We start from the raw sequence: 20,397 nt of genomic DNA on the forward strand, positions 1-20,397 counted from the left end.
ATAACCGGTACTGTTCTTTCACTCTTGTCGGCAACCGTTGGATGATTGAACAGTAAACTTCACGTGCTTTCTACTTCACCAGAAATCGTCGATAGATTGCCCGTGATTTCCGTAAAGCTGAGTGTGCATATGACAGGCGCTGACACGTCTGGAAAAGCAAGTGCCTCTTCGATATCTGGAATCGGCGTTTCGACAAACTGCCTGTGATTTTTGCAAAGCTGACTCTGCATGTGATAGATGTTGACACGTCTGGAAAAGCAGATGGTTGGAATCGGCGCTTCGACAAACTACCCGTGATTTCCGCAAAGCTTACTCTGCATGTGACAGATGCTGACACGTCTGGAAAAGCAGATGCCTCTCGATATCTAGAATTGCCTCTTCGATCTCTGAAATCCCGTCGAGTGCAGAGGTTGCATGTGACAAGTGCGGACAAATCTGGAAAAGAAGATTGGCCGTGGTTTCTGAGCAAGCCCAGCTTTTGAGAAAGCTAGCGCCTCTTTGATTTTTTTAGTTGGCCTCTTCGATTTCTGAACTCGCCTCTTCAATCTCTGAAATCCCATCACATGCTGATTTTTATAGAGGTACGTAGGACGTTCAGAGCACACTTGAATTTCTGCCTATAGAAAACTCCCTTCTTGCACTTCTACGATCTTGACTTGTCCGACCTCTTCTTTCTTTAACACCTCTGAAAATGTCTGGCCCTTCCGACCGTCGTTTTGACTTGAACCTTGGTGAAGAGGCAGTCCCGCCTTCTCCAGACAACATATGGCACCCATCCTTCATATCCCCTACTAGTCCTCTTACCGTTGGGGATTTGGTGATGAAGAATGACATGACCGCTGCGGTGGTGGCCCGGAACCTTGTCACTCCTAAAGATAACAGATTGCTTTCCAGATGGTCTGATGAGTTGGCTGTTAAGGAGTCTCTGGCTCTTAGTGTGCAGTGTGCGGGTTCTGTGTCCAACATGGCCCAACGCCTATTTGCTCGAACCCGTCAAGTTGAATCATTGGCGGCTGAAGTGATGAGTCTCAAACAGGAGATTAGAGGACTCAAGCATGAGAATAAACAGTTGCACAAGCTCGCACCCAACTATGCCACAAACATGAAGAGGAAAATTGACCAGATGCAGGAATCTGACGGTCAGATTTTACTTGATCATCGGAGGTTTGTGGGTTTGTTCCAACAGCATTTGCCTTCGTCTTCTAGGGCTGTACCGCGTAGTGAAGCTCCAAATGATCAACCTCCGATACCTCCTCCTTCTGTGGCCCCGCTGACTGTTGAGGCTCGGCCGACTACTGAGACTTCTCCTAAGCAGCCTTTGTGAAGGCTCCCTCTTGTATTTATCTGCTTAATGTTCCTTTCTTTTTTTATGAATGTAAAAATACCTTGCATAACTGTCAGTGTTTCAAAAATAAACCCACACAAAAAACAATTAAACAAGCAACAAATAAAAATGATAATCAAGGCAAAATAAAACTGCAGAAAAGGGAAGGTTTTTAGAAATGCAAAACTGATTATGGAACGATTCAAAAATCTTCCTTATTTGAATACATGGGTTGCCTCCCAAGAAGCGCTTGCTTTAACGTCTTGCAGTCGGACGATACTCCTTTGAGGCTTCATTAGACCCCACGACATGCAGGGATGCTTCCTCTCCAACCTGCCCTACGAACCACTTCATGCTTTAGATATTTGAATGGAAGGGGATAATGATCCTTCCTGATTTTTGTGCTTTGCTTCCCTAAATCAACATGAACTCTCCCACCACTTTGAATACACCTAGGTACCTGCACCAAACAAGGTAACAACCTATTATTCGAAATGGGAATTGAAAGTGGAGAAGATGGCTTACCCATGTACGGCAAAGAAGTGGCAGCACAATGAACAGATGCACAAGGGGTGCTTTCGGCCAGATTTGGTGATTTCAAGGTTGGAGCCGTGCACCCCTTGTTGTTCACTCTAATTCCTTCCTCGATGGTGGTTCGAGGTACATTCTTCTTGATTAGTGTTGAACATTCTTGCCCTATATTTTCAATTACATTAATGGCACAACAAGAACGAACAACATTAGGAGTCTCAATAAATTCAGAAACTTTAAAACTAATCATGTCACCACCAAATGCCATAGTGACTTCTCCTTTGGCCACATCAATCTTGGTTTGAGCTGTTTTCATGAAAGGTCGTCCAAGTAAGAGTGGTGATGGTGGAGAGTGGCCTGAATCCTCCATATCGAGCACGTAGAAATCTGCAGGGAAAATCAAGTGGTCTACCTGCACCAAAACATCTTCCAAAACTCCCTTTGGAGGCATTAGATCGATCGGCCAATTAAATAATCACACCATCATTTTTCAACTCGCCCAAGTTCATAGATGCATAAATGGAATAAGGCATGACATTTATAGATGCACCTAAGTCTAACATGGCAGAATCAAAACGAGTATTACCAATTACACAAGGAATAGTGAAACTACCGGGATCCTTGCATTTAGGTGGCAGCTTTCTTTGCAACATGGCAGAGACATTCTCGCTTACATGTACCACTTCTTTCTCCCGAAAATGTTTCTTTGTTGTACAAAGCTTCTTAAAAAACTTGGCATACTTCGGGATTTGCTTTATAGCATCAAGGAGAGGGATATTGACATGCATCTTTCTAAACGTCTCCAGAACATCTTTTTCCTCCTCTTCGTTCCTGGCTTGTAAAAATCTGCTAGGAAACGGTACGTTTGGAGGAATAACATTAGAACTAATTGGAATTGGACCTTTCTTACCTGATTTGGACGGATTGGGGTGTGGAGATGGTGCAGGGGGTTGCGGCAAGGATTGCTCAATCCTTGCCGTGGCCTTGGCATGATCATCCTCTTCAATTTGCAACTTCTTATCCTCCTTGGGGACAGATTTAGATGGTTGTGGGTCAGTTCCTACTTCTTTCCCACTCCTTAGCATGATGGCCTTGGCAGTTTCAAATCCTCCCCTTGGATTGACAACGGTTGAACTTGGCAACTTGCCTTGCTCTTGGAATTAGCCCACAAACTCTGCAATCTGCCCTACTTGCTTCTCTAACTCGTCCACCCTCTTGTCCTTAATTTGCATACTCTGCGCCATAGAAGTTAGTAATTGAAAAATCTGATCATTATCAATAGAAGAACCTGATTTGTTTTGGGCAAGTTGTGCTTGGGGTTGAGTTGGTGCAAACAGCCTTTGATAAAAACCCGGGGGTTGTTGCCTAAGTGTGCTTTGTTGTTGGCCTTGTTGGGGTTCTCGCCATTTGAAATTTGGATGATCACGCCAACCGGGATTGTAAGTATTAGAAAATGGGTCATTCTTCGGTTGGTATTGGTTGCCAAATCCCACGACATTGATGGTCTCCTAACTTCCATTCTCTATCAATTGTGGGCACTTGTCCGTAAGGTGTCCTTGCATGGAGCATACGCCACAAGCTGCCATGTTTTGCACTTTTGGAACACTTAAAACAGCAAGGAACAACACTAGAAGTAATGGGTGATAAACTCCTACGAATTTCATGCAAAACAACTTGATAAACTCCTACGAATTTCATGCCATTCAATTTGTGTGCTTATATATTTTGCATCAAATTTTTGGCGCCGTTGCCGGGGATTAGGAGAGATTGCTAAATCACTTGAAAACTGACTCAAAAACGTAAAAACAAGTTTAAAACACTAAACTAGACTCAAAGAATGCAAAACTAAACTTTAAAACACCAAAACAAACCAAAAGACTCAAAACAGCAAACAAACACTCAAAACTGCCTTAAAAACACTTTCTGGGCAGTTTTGACACCTAACACTAAATTGGACGAAATTGGGTTATAACTTGACTCAAGACCCTTAAAAACACAAACTAAATTAATTTTTACTTAATCTAACACTTTAAAATAAATGGGGAATTGGTTTTGACAAAAATTGAAAACAAAAACAAAACTTGTAAATTGAACAGATTCTAAAACGAATTTGAGAAAAGTGAATGGATGGAAGGCTAGCTAAGGGGTTCTTCTCCACACATGTCACACTTGCATACAAAACGATTTCCAATTGCTTTTCGATAAACCATGAATTCCCAACACCCTAGATTAACTGTGAATTGCACTAATTAACCCTCAGATTTTCCTTAAGTTATTGAATTGGATGAATTGCATACGACAACCCAAAGCATTCCCCACAAGTTCCCTACATGAATTGCATAATAGAGATACAAGCAAGAATCATTAAGTTCTATGAAAATCATAAGCATTGGCGAAGCACTCGTTACTATGAATTGCATGAAACTCATGCCAAGAATTTACTTAACACGATTGTGATCAACAACCTTTACTACTTGTGAATATAAGTTCATAACGATTAGGTGAAACTCCCTTATATCCTAGCATCAAACTTATGCATGAAAATTAAGCGTGCACTCTCAACCAACATACACAAATCAGTTTTAATTCATGTAGATAAGTAAATTGAATTCACAACTTATGAAACGCAATTAGAAGTAATCAAATCATATAGCAAGCATAAACATGGCTTCGAATTCCCCCCTAGCCAAGGGGGGTTTAGTTCCTCATACTCACAAAACAAAGAGTATTGAATTTAAACATTGAAAACAAGGGAAAGAAAACACCTAAAACGTTCCAGCAATCCTAACTTGAATGACATGCACGTCCAAGGCTTCTCCTTCTTCTTCTTTGCTGCGGCACAAGGTTTTGGGGACAGGTTTGGATGGTATTTGTATGGAGGAATGGATGGGAGATGGTATGGTGGTGTTTAGGATGGATGAGAGGTGTGGCAAAAGAGAGAAAGATGGCTGAAAATGTGTTTGTGATGTAGTGTATGAATGTGTAGATGGGTTTGGCTAAAAGAATGGATGGAGAATGGGTGGTGTGGCTGATTGTGTTTTTGATGTAGTGTCATCTCTAGTGTTCTTCCCTTCACTCCCTATTTATAGAAGCTCTAAAGCAAAGAATCACTCAAGTGGCTTCAATAAACAATACAAACAAAGACCAAAATGATGCAAAAATAGCTAGTTTACATGCTCTTTTATCATTGTGTCTTGCCTTTAACAAAAGGCAATCCTTCGTCTTTTGCTAATTCAACTCCTTTGTAGCTGTCCATGTGCCTTTATTCTTCAATTTCTGATGCATTTGCCTTGTATTCCATCCCTTTTCCACATGTACTAGCTGTTAGACAACTTTCACACACATGTTTTGCATCATTTCATCTTGCAAACATCAACTTTCGGCCACTTTACACCTCTACACACATGCTATGCATCATTTCAGCTTGCAATTATGTTTGTAGTTGCTGAAAATGTGAATACATCTTGTAAAGCAATCCAACAAATGGCATCTTTCACTTCTTTTCCTTTCAAATTGTTCCTTAAGTGTATGTATCTGCACACTTGCACACTTCAACTTCATTATTCAGATTTTTGCATGTGTTGAAACCCTTTTTAAAACACCAAAAACGTCCATCCCACTTGGTCCATATGCATGCAATCCATTTTGGCCCAAAATTGCTCCAAATTGCACCAAAATGCACTTTCTTTCCAACTTAGTTATTAGGACCTACAAACACACGAAAATAGCTTAAAACACTCTTATAAGCAATAACTAACTAAGTAAATGCAAGAAAACATGTTAACTAAGTCGCATAAATATGCTCCTATCAACGTTTCAAATAATGTGTATGTTTACATTGAAATACTGTATATGCAAATTGGCATGAATCAGGGGTCGTACTATTTCAGTGTTTGTTGGGTATGAAAGTGGAATCATAAACCGAATAGCAGGGGTTTTCGCCAGGAGAGGTTACAATATCGAGTCTCTTGCTGTTGGTTTGAATAAGGACAAGGCTCTCTTTACCATAGTTGTGTTTGGGACTGAAAAGGTGTTGAGGCAGGTTGTTGAATAGCTCAACAAGTTGGTGAATGTGATAAAGGTTAGTGGACGTCTTTAGTATTTCGTGTAAAACCTTTTGGTAGTTTCTGCATTATCTTCACTTATAATTCTGCTTTATCAGGTCAAGGACATCTCAAGGGAGCCACAAATAGAACGTGAACTGATGCTTATCAAACTTAATGCAGATCCAAGTACCCGTGCAGAGGTAAATTTTTCGATCATCCAGCCAATAATTGGATAATCGTTCTAATATGTTTAAATGATCCACCCCTAAGAATAATCATCAGTAATATGTGGTTTTAATTCATCTGTATAATTCTCTACAGATAATTTTAAAATGTAATTTTCGCCAGTTATACATCATGTTGCGTATATCTGTGTTTTCGGCCCTCTATTGCGTGTTTACTAGGCTGTTGTTGTGCTCTGCATTGTTTATGTACTGTAGGCTTTGCTGGTGTGATTACCGTGTATTTATATTTGTCATTCTTAATTTGGTTAGATGGTAGACAATGGCACAACATGTTTAATATTTACTTTGAATGCCAAATGCAAACCTAACAGCCTTTATCATCCCAAATGTACGAATATTTAAGTCTGTTTATATATGCCTCCAAATATATATATATATATTTTTTCAATTCAGGATTTCAACATATCAAGTATGGAGGGAATTGATAGAAGCAATATGTCAGAGGTTTTTACCTTATCTGCATTATTCCTCTTCTGTATAGATGATTTATTTTTTCTTCTTTTCAAAAATAAAATTCATTTTCTTTGGCAATTTCTCAATGTAGGTCAGCAATGAAGAAGTTCACTTCAGACAAACAAATGTTCACAATTCTCGATAGCTAGACCAAAGGTATTAGGAGCAATCAATAAAGGCAAAGATGACAATCTATGAATTCATCACAACGGGCTTGAATTTCAATGCGACGACGTGCCAATTATCAAACCCGATTGAACTCAGTAAATATAGTACAAAATCAAACAGAAGTAAACCAAGAAGACATAGGACCAACATCAGTGGGTAATATGATTTCTACTTTTTTTGTCTTTAATAATTAAGACACATCTATTAAGATTGAACGAATAGTGATTTTAGGTTGGAGTTTGTACATTTCTATGTTGAATGTAATATGCGTTTGTTGATATCTTTTACAATGACTTTTAAATCTTTTCATTGTAACGGTTAATTGAGAATTACTGTGAATTCTGGAAATGTGATAGGATAGGAATCGAGCAACTTCACTTAGGTCTGAATTGTGGGATACGGGTTGGGATGAATTGGTGGCATTTGTACACAACAGTTCTACATAAAATCAAGTAACATATTGAATTAAATGATCGTACAAATTATAAAACTTCGGGAAAAGGAAAGCATGCGAAATATCTAAAGAACAAACCTTGAGGAAAGCGAACATATATTAAAGTCCTTAGCGCCACCAAGTTCAAGGTTTAATGCAGCTCAGATAGCAACAACCATTGACAGCCTAATATGTACATCTGGAAGGAAGGAAAGGTAAAACAGAATCATATTATTAGGTACATATTGATGCGAATAATATAAGCACACTCAAATTAAACCCTCTTTTTGACAATTGTAGCAAAGTATGTAAGTAGGGATCGTTCTAAACCGGGGATTAGGAGGGCTTGCTAAAACCTCTAAACTGACTCAAAAACAAAAAGAAACAAAGTTATAAATGTAAACAAAAGATTTTAAAACAAGAAAGTAAAACGGGGATTTGAGTTTGGTGAAGTTGAAAGTAAAAACGAATAAACTAAAAACTTAAATAGATTTTTAAACAAATTTGGGTTGAATGGATAATGGAAGGCTAGCTAAGGGGTTCTTCTCCACACATGTCTTGTTTGCATACAAAATGATTTCCAATTGCTCTTCGATAAGTTATGAATACTCAACGCCCCAAATTAACCGTGAATTGCACTAATTAACTCTCAGTTTTTCAACAAGTTATTAGATTGGATGATTGCATACGACAACCCAAAACATTCCCTACAAGTTCCCTACATGAATTGCATAATAGAGATACAAGCAAGAATCATTAAGTTCTATGAAAAACATAAGCATTGACGAGGCACTCGTTACTATGATTTGCATGAAACTTATGCCAAGAATTTACTTAACGTGATTGTGACTAGCAACCTTCACTACTTGTGAATATAAGTTCATAACGATTAGGTGAAACTCCCTTATATTCTAGCGTCAAATTCATGCATGAAAATTAAGCGTGCACTCTCAACCAACATACACAAATTAGTTTTTATACGAACGGATAAGTAAATTGAATTCACAATTCAAGAAACGCAATTGGAAGTAATCAAATCATATAGCAAGCATAAACATGGTTTTGAATCCCCCCCTAGCCAAGGAGGGTTTAGTTCCTCATTATTACAAAACAAAGATAAACAAATTTAACCATTGAAAAACAAAGGGAAGAAAGCACCTAAACGTTCCAACGATCCATGTTGGATAGCAAGCGCGTCCAAGGACTTTTCTCCTTCTCCTTGCCGCCACAACAAGGTTGGAATGATGTTGAAGGGTTGGTTATTTGGAGGAATGGATGGGAAGGGGTTTAGATATGTAGGAGAGGCAAGGAAAGGCTTGGAGAATGGTTAATTTCTGGATGATTTCAATGAGGTTGCTGCATGGTATTTATAGGGAGATGATGGACTTGTTTAAGCACAAATTTCTGGTGGAATGGGTAGGTAAGTCACGGCATTGAGTGGGAATTGTTGTTGGGGTAGGTTTTGAGTCATCCACTCACATGTCATGGTTAGCTAAGCATTGCATCATCTACTCACATGTCATGGTTAGCTAAGCATTGCATCATCCACTCACATGTCATGGTGATTTAAGCATTGCATCATTACTCAAATTTCTGGTGGAGGTGGAAGTAAAAGTCACGGCATTGATGTGTTTTGAGTGAAGTTTTGGCCAATCCTTTTAGAAATTTATCCCTTCTTGCAACTTGTATTTGTTTTACCAGATTTTTAGCATGTTCTTAGCCTCTTTTGTCTTCAAATTCGTCCATCCATCTTGCTCATATCATATGTAATCCATTACAAGCTCAAAACTGCTCCAAAATGCACCAAAATGCACTTTCTTGCTACCTTAGCCCTTTGGACCTACAAACACACGAAAATGGCTTAAAGTACTAAAATAACTAAGAACTAATAACGTAAATGCAAGAAAACTAGTTAACTAAGTCGCATAAATATGCGTCTATCAAATTCCCCCACACTTAGCTATTGCTAGTCCTCGAGCAAAATAAAACAAATAAAACATAACCTAACCTTCCAACATTTGCCTTAGGGATTTCCAATGCACATGACATGTTAAAGATTATCATTCCCACAGAATTGAGTCAATTTAACACTTAAGCACATACTTAATCATAGTCACTACTTACTAATTCACAATTAACCAATTAAAACAATGTTTTGAATGTAGTAACATGCCTTAGAGAATTCCCTCAATCCTTACAAGATACGCACTCTATTTTCACTCAGATTTTCTAACTACACACCCTATACTAGTTATATGTGAGAGAATTGATGTAGATATAAAAACGAATGCTCACATATATGTATAAGAAAGAACACAATTTCTAGAGTTAATAAGCATGTTGAGATATGATCTCATGAATGGAATGCTACTACTTAGATGCGAGAACCAGTGACCATATGCTCATACCAAGTTCAATCTCCACAAATTGAAACACATAACACTCAAGATAGAAGTCAAGGGTTGTAACGGGGCTTGGGGTATTGGCTAACAAAGAAAGGATAAGGAAAACAAACGTTCTTAAAGTGATAGTAAGCAAAGTAATGAAATTGAGACTTAGAATTTACTTAGATTGCAGAAATTAGCTTTAAAACACAAGGGGAAGATTTAAACAACTCCTTAGGGTCGAATTCATTGTTTTGGACCCCTTCTTCATCAAACAACACTTTAGAACTCTTTTTCACTTCTTTTCAACTCTTTTCGCATTCTTTTCATATTTTTCTTTTCTTTTTTCTTTCTTTTTACCCGTGCCTATGGCACATAATTCCTTATGAAAAACACTTCCCCCACACTTGTTTTCTGCCACAAAGGAATTCAATTTGAATCATGCTTTACTACGCTTTAAGAACAAGGTTAATGGATGGTCCTAATCTAAGCTAGGTGAGGGTAATGTGGGTTACAAAGAAAAGGCTCACAAAGCTCAACGGGATTAAAACGTACAAAACATAATGACATAGGGGATTCACGGCTTTTTGGTTATGGTGGTGGTTACTACACAACTTTATCTTGAATATGTGTTATGCAAATCAATGACATGCTTTGAATGAAATGGGTATGAGTTCTAGCATTTGGAACTAAATGATGAAACGCCTTCTAAGTAGTAACCAAGCAAAGAATAATGAGATCATGCAACGACTTAGAAAACAATAAATCACAGATTATTAACTCTCCAAATAAACGTTTAGGCTCAAGTCTCACAAGGTTGTAGCGTTAGTTTGAGTTCTTTCCTTCAAGCATGTTACAAAAACTGATTTTTCCTTTAAGATTGCATGTAAATTCATAAGTTATAACCACAACCAAGCATAAACAAAGAGTAAATCAAACTTTCATCCATGTTAATCACTCTCTTTAACAGCCATGAAATTACAAACCAAATCCTCATCATTGTGTTGGAAGGTACCCTAAGACACAAACAAACACACAAAAACAACCCTTTTTGGGTTTTTAAAACAAATTTTTCAAATTTTTATGTGATTTTCGGATTTTTACTTCAAAACACACTAAAACACATCAAAACAACTTAAAAACACTTAAAAAAAAAGCAAGGAACAAGTCTTTAAGTTAAGGGTGATAAAATCCCACGAATTTGCATCAAAACACTTTGGTTACCCCCCCACACTTAAATCAAACATTGTCCTCAATGTTTCAAGCATAGACTAACACAAATAACAAACAAACAAACAAAATAGCAACTAAGCAATTTAACATGGCATAAATGAAAACAACAACAAAGAGAAGGGTTTAGGAACGCAAATCTGGAATTTGGAGTGTTCTCTAGGTCTTCCTTTGTTGCATGCATGGGTTGCCTCCCAAGTAGCGCTTGCTTTAACGTCGTACAGCCGGACGAAGAACCCATTCACTCCTCAATGGAGTCCACGGCATGCAAGGGAATGTCATCCACGGTATGCTCCTCAAAGTTCTCGTAGTACGGCTTCAAACGATGCCCGTTCACCTTGAATTCGTGTCCCGTTTTCAAGCTTTGGATTTGGACTGCACCATGAACAAAAACATTAGTAATAACAAAAGGTCCAATCCACTTGGAACGTAACTTACCGGGAAACAAACGTAAACGGGAATTGAACAATAGCACTTTCTGCCCAATTGCGAACGTTTTGCCTCTAATCATCTTATCATGGAACGCCTTGGTCTTTTCCTTGTAAATGTTTGCGTTCTCGTATGCCTCGTGCCGTATCTCATCAAGCTCATTCAATTGGAACTTCCGGTGACTTCCCGCTTCATCGAGGTTCATGTTAAACTTCTTGACGGCCCAATGAGCTTTGTGCTCCAACTCAACGGGGAGATGGCACGGTTTGCCATAGACAAGCCGAAAGGGGGACATTCCAATGGGTGTCTTGTACGCCGTACGATACGCCCAAAGTGCATCATCTAACCGTAAACTCCAATCCTTCCTTGTTGGCCCAACGGTCTTCTCTAGGATTTGCTTGATCTCACGGTTGGAAACCTCGGCTTGGCCATTAGTTTGAGGATGATAAGGCGTAGAAACCTTATGATTGACATTGTATTTCCTCAATAACGCCTCAATGGTCCGGTTGCAAAAGTGTGACCCTCCATCACTAATGATCACTCGTGGCATGCCAAACCTTGCAAAAATGTTAGTTCTAATAAAATCTGCAACCACTTTAGAATCATTAGTCCGGGTGGCCTTTGCTTCCACCCACTTTGACACATAATCAACCGCAAGCAAAATATATATAAAACCATACGAAGAAGGAAAGGGACCCATGAAATCCATACCCCAAACATTGAAAATTTCAACATTTAGGATAGAAACCTGCGGCATTTGGTCCCTAGCACCAATATTACCCATTCGTTGGCATTTATCACATGTTAAGCAAAAAGTTCTAGCATCCTTAAAAATACTAGGCCAATAAAATCCACATTGTAATACCTTAAGGGCAGTTCTTTGTGTGCCAAAGTGCCCACCACATGCATATGTGTGACAAAAACTTAAAATTGAACGAAATTCAGAATCAAGCACACAACGACGAACAATTTGATCCGGGCAAAATTTCCACAAATATGGGTCATCCCACACATAAAACCGTGCATCATGCCTAAGTTTATCACATTGGTGCCTAGTGTAAGTGCTTGGAATTCTTTTTGTCACCAAAAAGTTCACCAAATCAGCATACCAAGGCTCACTAACCTTTATGGACATCAATTGTTCATCGGGGAATGTCTCCAAAATCGGCAAAGCCTCCTCATTATGCACCATTCGGCTCAAGTGGTCAGCCACTATGTTCTCACTTCCCTTCTTGTCACGAATCTCTATGTCGAACTCTTGAAGTAGCAACATCCACCGAATTAACCGTGGCTTGGCCTCCTTTTTGGTGAGCAAGTACTTCAATGCTGCATGGTCAGTGAAAACAATTATTTTAGTACCAATTAGATATGATCTAAACTTATCTAAAGCAAAAACAACGGCAAGAAGTTCTTTTTCTGTAGTGGAATAGTTCAATTGTGCATCATTCAACGTCCGTGAGGCATAGTAGATGACGTGTGGCTTTTTGTCCTTCCTTTGTCCCAAAATAGCCCCTAAAGCATAGTCGGATGCATCGCACATAAGCTCGAAAGGTAGGCTCCAATCTGGTGGAACAATGATGGGTGCCGTGGTTAACAACTCCTTGAGTTGATTGAATGATGCCGTGCACTCCTTGGTGAATTCAAACGCCACTTCTTTTTGTAGGAGACGGCAAAGAGGTTGTGCTATCTTCGAAAAATCTTTGATAAACCTACGATAAAATCCTGCATGACCAAGAAACGAACGAACCTCTCTAACCGAAGTCGGAGAGGGTAAGTGACGTACTAGATCTATTTTGGATTTATCCACCTCAATGCCGTTTTCAGAGATAATATGCCCTAAAACTATGCCTTGTTTTACCATAAAGTGACACTTTTCCCAATTTAAAACGAGGTTAGTTTCCATGCATCGTTTTAAGATTAATGTGAGATTTTCCAAGCAACCATCAAACGAATCGCCAAAGACACTAAAATCATCCATAAATACCTCAATAATTTTCTCAATAAAATCTGAAAAAATACTTACCATGCATCGTTGGAACGTGGCCGGTGCATTGCATAAACCGAATGGCATGCGGCGGTAAGCAAAAGTACCAAATGGGCACGTGAAGGTGGTTTTTTCTTGGTCTTCCGGAGCTATGACAATTTGATTATATCCCGAATAACCGTCAAGAAAACAATAAAAAGAATGACCGGCTAACCTTTCTAGCATTTGATCGATGAATGGTAGTGGAAAGTGGTCCTTCCTTGTGGTGTTGTTGAGCTTCCTATAATCAATGCATACTCTCCAACCTGTTTGAATACGGGTTGGTACAAGCTCGTCCTCGGCATTCTTCACCACAGTGACTCCGGACTTCTTTGGGACAACTTGAACCGGTGAGACCCAACGGCTATCCGAAATTGGATAAATCACCCCACAATCGAGAAGCTTTATAATCTCCTTTTTCACGACTTCCATCATTGGAGGGTTGAGTCGGCGTTGAGCCTCTCGAGTTGGTTTAGCCCCCTCCTCTAGAAAGATGCGATGCATGCACGTTGTAGGGCTAATTCCCTTAATATCGGCCAATGTCCATCCGATGGCTGTTTTGTGCTCTTTCAACACCCGAATCAACTTTTCTTCCTCTAATGCCGTGAGTGATGAAGAGACAATGATGGGCAACGTCTCTTCCTCTCCCAAGAATGCATACTTTAAATGATCCGGCAACGGTTTAAGCTCAAGAACGGGGGCCTGAATCACAGAAGGTAACAACGTATTAGTTGAAACGGGAATTGGAATTGGGTTAGACGGCTTACCATGATGTTTTGGCAATGATTCCAAGGCAGCCACAAGCTCGGCATGTTCATCATTTGGTACGGCCATGTTGGGTTTTGTGCCAAATCCTTGTGCAATTGTCGTTTCGAGTGGATCGTCTTCCAACATATCAAGATAATCCTGTGCCAATTCATCCAATATATCAATAGAAAAACAAGAATGATCATCTTTAGGAAATTTCATAGCTTCAGAAATGTTAAAGTTAATAATCTCCCCATCAAATTCCATTGTCAACGTCCCTTTGAACACATCGATCTTGGTGCGTGTTGTTTTCATGAATGGCCTCCCAAGTAGAATCGGCAATGGGGTGACATTTGGTGAGTCCTCCATCTCTAAAATGTAGAAATCCGCTGGAAATATCAAGTTATCCACCTGCACCAATACATCCTCCAAAACTCCTTTCGGATATGCATTAGAACGATCGGCTAATTGAATTATAACACCATCTTTTTTAAGCTCTCCTAAGTTCATGGATGCATATATTGAGTATGGCATGACATTAATTGAAGCTCCTAGATCTAACATAGCATGTTCAAATTTAGTATTGCCTATAACACATGGAATTGTAAAACTTCCCGGATCTTTGCATTTAGGAGGTAATTTTCTTTGCAAAACAGCGGAAACATTCTCACTTACCTGGACAACCTCTTTGTTTGAAATTCTCTTTCTTGTTGTACATAGTTCCTTCAAAAACTTGGCGTACCTAGGTACTTGCTTAATTGCGTCAAGGAGAGGTATATTGACTTGCACTTTCCGGAACGTCTCTAGAATGTCCTTTTCAGCTTCTTCTTTCTTTGTTTGCTTGAACCTACTAGGAAAGGGGACATTCAAAGGAAAATCATTAGTAGGAATGGAATTGGACACGGTTGTACCTTTATTTGGCAGATTGGATGGCTTAGGAGCCATGGAGACTTGCGGCAAAGGAACCTCTTTCCTTGCCGTGGCCAACCCTTGTTCCTCCTCTTCAATTATCACTTCCTCCACCTTGTTTGGGGCTGATTTGGATGGTGGTGGGGCTGTTCCAACTTGTTTCCCGCTTCTTAACATGATTGCCTTGGCAGATTCAAAGCCTCCTTTTGGATTTGCAATGGTTGAGCTAGGCAACCTGCCTTGCTCTCGAAACTGCCCCATGAACTCGGCAATTTGCCCTACTTGTTTCTCCAACTCGTCCACCTTTTTGTCCCTATTTTGCATTCCCTGCGCCATAGAAGTTAGTAAATTAAAAATTTGATCATTATCAATAGACAAACCTGATTTTTGGGCAGGTTGTGCTTGGGGTTGAGTTGGTGCAAACGGCTTTTGATAGAAACCCGGGGGTTGTTGCCTAAATCCGCTTTGTTGTTGGCCTTGTTGGGGTTCTCGCCATTTGAAATTTGGATGATCACGCCAACCGGGATTGTAAGTATTGGAAAAGGGGTCATTCCTTGGTTGGTATTGGTTGCCAAATCCTACGGCATTGAGGGTCTCCCACCCTCCATTTTCTATCAACTGTGGGCACTTGTCCGTAAGGTGGCCTTGCATGGAACACACGCCACAAGCTGCCACGTTTTGCACTTTTGGACCTTCCATTACCTGAGAAAGCAAAGTAGTAAGGTTAGCCATTTGATTTTGAAGTTCGGTTATGGCACTTACCTCATTGACTTGATGTGGTCGTGGGTTACTCCTTTGTCCAACGCCTTCGTATTGTTGAGCATTCAACGCACGGTTGGAAATTAAAGTCTTTGCTGCCGTGGGGGTCTTGTCCACCAAGGCTCCTCCCGCCGAGGCATCTAGCATTTGACGTTCGATAGGTAGTAGCCCCTCGTAGAAGTATTGCAAAAGAAGTTCCTCATTCATCTGATGCTGTGGACAAGAAGCAACAAGAGATTTAAAACGTTCATAATAAGTAGGAAAAGATTCACCTTCCTCTTGTTGAATTCCACTTATCCTTTTCCGTAGGAGGATGACTCGAGAAGTTGGGAAAAACTTCTCCAAGAAGGCACGTTTCATGCTTTCCCATGATGTGACGGTTCCGGGCGCCAATTCGTACAACCAATCCTTCGCCTTTTCCAAGAGAGAAAAAGGGAAGGCTTTCATCTTCAAAATACTCCCATCGACATTGACGGGGGTCATGTTCGAACACACTACCTCGAATTCTTTCAAGTGTTTGTTAGGATCTTCCATGGACAACCCATGGTACTTCGGAATGTGGTGTAACAAGCTTGACTTCAATTCAAATTCTTCTGTCTTTCCTCGGGCTGCTGCGGGGTATTGGATACATAGAGGCGCGGCATTGTCTAATCCCGAGGCTGAAAGTTCTTTGATTGTTCGATTGTCCACCTCCATGTCTTTTTCTGCCTCCTCCTTTTCTTCAAATTCGGATTCAGAACTAGAACTAGGTGGATTAGGTTCTGGTACTTTCCTTTTCCTTCTCAAAGTTCGTTCAAAATTGTCGTCAAACTCCGATATATGTGCACGAACTGGTTGAGAACTACGAGTCATAAACTAGTACCTGAAATAAACAAAATCAAATAAAATTAAAACTAAAATTAAAACACACAAAAAAGAAATAAAAAGAAACAATGGGGATTTAGCAAAGTTGCTATTCCCCGGCAACGGCGCCAAAATTTGATGCGAATAATATAAGCACATTCAAATTAAACCCTCTTTTTGACAATTGTAGCAAAGTATGTAAGTAGGGATCGTTCTAAACCGGGGATTAGGAGGGCTTGCTAAAACCTCTAAACTGACTCAAAAACAAAAAGAAACAAAGTTATAAATGTAAACAAAAGATTTTAAAACAAGAAAGTAAAAGGGGGATTTGAGTTTGGTGAAGTTGAAAGTAAAAACGAATAAACTAAAAACTTAAATAGATTTTTAAACAAATTTGGGTTGAATGGATAATGGAAGGCTAGCTAAGGGGTTCTTCTCCACACATGTCTTGCTTGCATACAAAATGATTTCCAATTGCTCTTCGATAAGTTATGAATACTCAACGCCCCAAATTAACCGTGAATTGCACTAATTAACTCTCAGTTTTTCAACAAGTTATTAGATTGGATGATTGCATACGACAACCCAAAACATTCCCTACAAGTTCCCTACATGAATTGCATAATAGAGATACAAGCAAGAATCATTAAGTTCTATGAAAAACATAAGCATTGACGAGGCACTCGTTACTATGATTTGCATGAAACTTATGCCAAGAATTTACTTAACGTGATTGTGACTAGCAACCTTCACTACTTGTGAATATAAGTTCATAACGATTAGGTGAAACTCCCTTATATTCTAGCGTCAAATTCATGCATGAAAATTAAGCGTGCACTCTCAACCAACATACACAAATTAGTTTTTATACGAACGGATAAGTAAATTGAATTCACAATTCAAGAAACGCAATTGGAAGTAATCAAATCATATAGCAAGCATAAACATGGTTTTGAATCCCCCCCTAGCCAAGGGGGGTTTAGTTCCTCATTATTACAAAACAAAGATAAACAAATTTAACCATTGAAAAACAAAGGGAAGAAAGCACCTAAACGTTCCAACGATCCATGTTGGATAGCAAGCGCGTCCAAGGACTTTTCTCCTTCTCCTTGCCGCCACAACAAGGTTGGAATGATGTTGAAGGGTTGGTTATTTGGAGGAATGGATGGGAAGGGGTTTAGATATGTAGGAGAGGCAAGGAAAGGCTTGGAGAATGGTTAATTTCTGGATGATTTCAATGAGGTTGCTGCATGGTATTTATAGGGAGATGATGGACTTGTTTAAGCACAAATTTCTGGTGGAATGGGTAGGTAAGTCATGGCATTGAGTGGGAATTGTTGTTGGGGTAGGTTTTGAGTCATCCACTCACATGTCATGGTTAGCTAAGCATTGCATCATCCACTCACATGTCATGGTTAGCTAAGCATTGCATCATCCACTCACATGTCATGGTGATTTAAGCATTGCATCATTACTCAAATTTCTGGTGGAGGTGGAAGTAAAAGTCACGGCATTGACGTGTTTTGAGTGAAGTTTTGGCCAATCCTTTTAGAAATTTATCCCTTCTTGCAACTTGTATTTGTTTCACCAGATTTTTAGCATGTTCTTAGCCTCTTTTGTCTTCAAATTCGTCCATCCATCTTGCTCATATCATATGTAATCCATTACAAGCTCAAAACTGCTCCAAAATGCACCAAAATGCACTTTCTTGCTACCTTAGCCCTTTGGACCTACAAACACACGAAAATGGCTTAAAGTACTAAAATAACTAAGAACTAATAACGTAAATGCAAGAAAACTAGTTAACTAAGTCGCATAAATATGCGTCTATCACATATGAAATTAAACTACTCATCTTTTTTCCTCTAAAACAACCCCACACTAGACCTCCAATGGTTGATTCACGACATGGGGTAACAAAATAGTTTTCAAATAGCTTTAGGTTAGAGATCATTCCTTTGTCCTCCTCCTCTCTTCCTATGTCACTATGTGCTAAATCATCTGCTTTAAACTAATTTTATTTTACCACTATTATTGTATTTACTCTTTACTAAACTAAGTCTACTGTAAACTATTTTTTTTTAATTTCCAATTAAAAAAAAAAACGTAATGTATACCATTGATTCAATTACAAAAACAAAAAGAAAAAAAAAGTATGTAGGTACGTAAATAATATTATATGCTTACTAATATCTTTCGTGCACCATTACGTTTCTTGGTTTAGAGCAACAAGATGCATATGTTGCAACTAAATTATAAGGATATTCTCTGTTATTTATTACTTTTCTTTTTTACATATTCTAGATAAAATACTTTAAATTCCTACCTTTATTATTAGAGATGATAGTCGCCTTTATTTTATGTTTCTACATTGAACCAATCCTCGCATATAAATTCATCTAAAATGCGTAAGTCACGCGTAGTGCGCCGTGATTAAAAAATGTCTTTCACATGCATGTGAGCGCGTGGAAAGGCTAGTAATATATAAATTCCAACAATCCCTCGCATGAATGAAAAATTAGGAAGAATTTGAGAGTACAGGTGGACAAGAGATGCATCGGGAGAGGTGTCCTTTGGACTTGAACCTACCCTAGGGAATACTTATTAGATTTACTTGGTGACGCAGTGGATGTGAAAGATCTTGAACTGTTCATCGCAACAGTATACCGAGACAATAAGCAACACACATTACTAATCTTAATATATTATGGTTCATACGGTTGTGTTCATTTTGGTCCTGAACAATCCCGGATTCATGAGAGTTTAGAGAATTTAGCCATCTCATTCTCATAGAAGCGACCAACTTCTACTCTCACATAAGTGACCACTGATTGAGAATACTCTGCAATATTCCTCTTGTTTATAAGATATCATTGTCATTAAGTATAAATATACACCCTAAAACTTCTGCAACACACTTCCTCCATCATAGGAATGAGGTATATAGTGTGTGAACTTCTTTGAATCATGCACAACCTGTTTGCCTATAGAACTTAGACCATGGGATCTCCTATCAATTCCGCCCGGCTGATTCATTAGTTATGTTGGCTTTAGCCTCATTCCCCTCGATAATCAACTTACTCTCTAGTCAAATCTTTAATAATTGGATTCACTACTAGGTTGACTATTTTAATGATGTGCACAATCCATCTTTTGAAATTATATTTCATACGACAGTAGTTGTGAAGTCCTCAAAAGTACATGTTGGGATTTTAGTAAGGAATTTTCTAGAAAGTAGACTTCTCCCACATTTAAGGTATTTGTAGGAAGGTCTCTAACTCTTCATACCTTAAAGTTACTCATTATAAGAGATAATTGCTTTTTATTCTCTCTCTTTTAATAAACAAATTACTCTTTACAATTTGGACATCGTGCTTAGCCCTTACTCGGCTAAATTATCACAAAGTACATTTCTCTAGCCTTAAAGCTGTATTCAATTCCATTATAGATTATGCCTTTGCATATCCACCTATATGTACTTTGACTTTAAATGATCAAAATTCAATTAGCCAGCATCATTGAATTCATAACATGTCCATTCATATTCTTGCTTAAGAAGCATCATCATGTTTAATTTAATTGTGTATGCTTACTCAATAAGCATCAATTTCAGTGCCTTATCATTCCTTTTACGAAAACCCTCACACTTCCAGTGTATAATTCTTCGCAAAGGAATTGGCTTTGGTTTTATTCACGACTAACATGGCTTATGAGCAAAACTCATTTTTGTAGTGCCTTCACATGTTACTCCTTTATCAGGAAGTGCTCATCATTCTATAAATGTGCTAATTCAATCAATGAGTTTTCAGATCACACAGCCCATATCAGTAGATGCCCAACCACAACATTAAAGATTGCATTATGATCTTGTAG

At 38.8% G+C, this 20,397-nt stretch overlaps 1 long non-coding RNA gene across 1 annotated transcript; it reads right to left on the reverse strand.

The window, feature by feature from the left end:
* Positions 1 to 4,520: 4,520 nt before the first annotated feature.
* Positions 4,521 to 7,399, reverse strand: LOC139189015 (uncharacterized). Its single transcript, XR_011572473.1, has 2 exons — positions 7,300 to 7,399; positions 4,521 to 5,563 (listed from the first exon to the last, which is right to left on the reverse strand). It is a non-coding gene; the product is annotated as an uncharacterized lncRNA (long non-coding RNA).
* Positions 7,400 to 20,397: the final 12,998 nt, after the last annotated feature.

Source organism: Malus domestica, chromosome 10 (genome assembly GCF_042453785.1).
Source record: "Malus domestica chromosome 10, GDT2T_hap1".
Taxonomy (NCBI): Eukaryota; Viridiplantae; Streptophyta; class Magnoliopsida; order Rosales; family Rosaceae; genus Malus; species Malus domestica.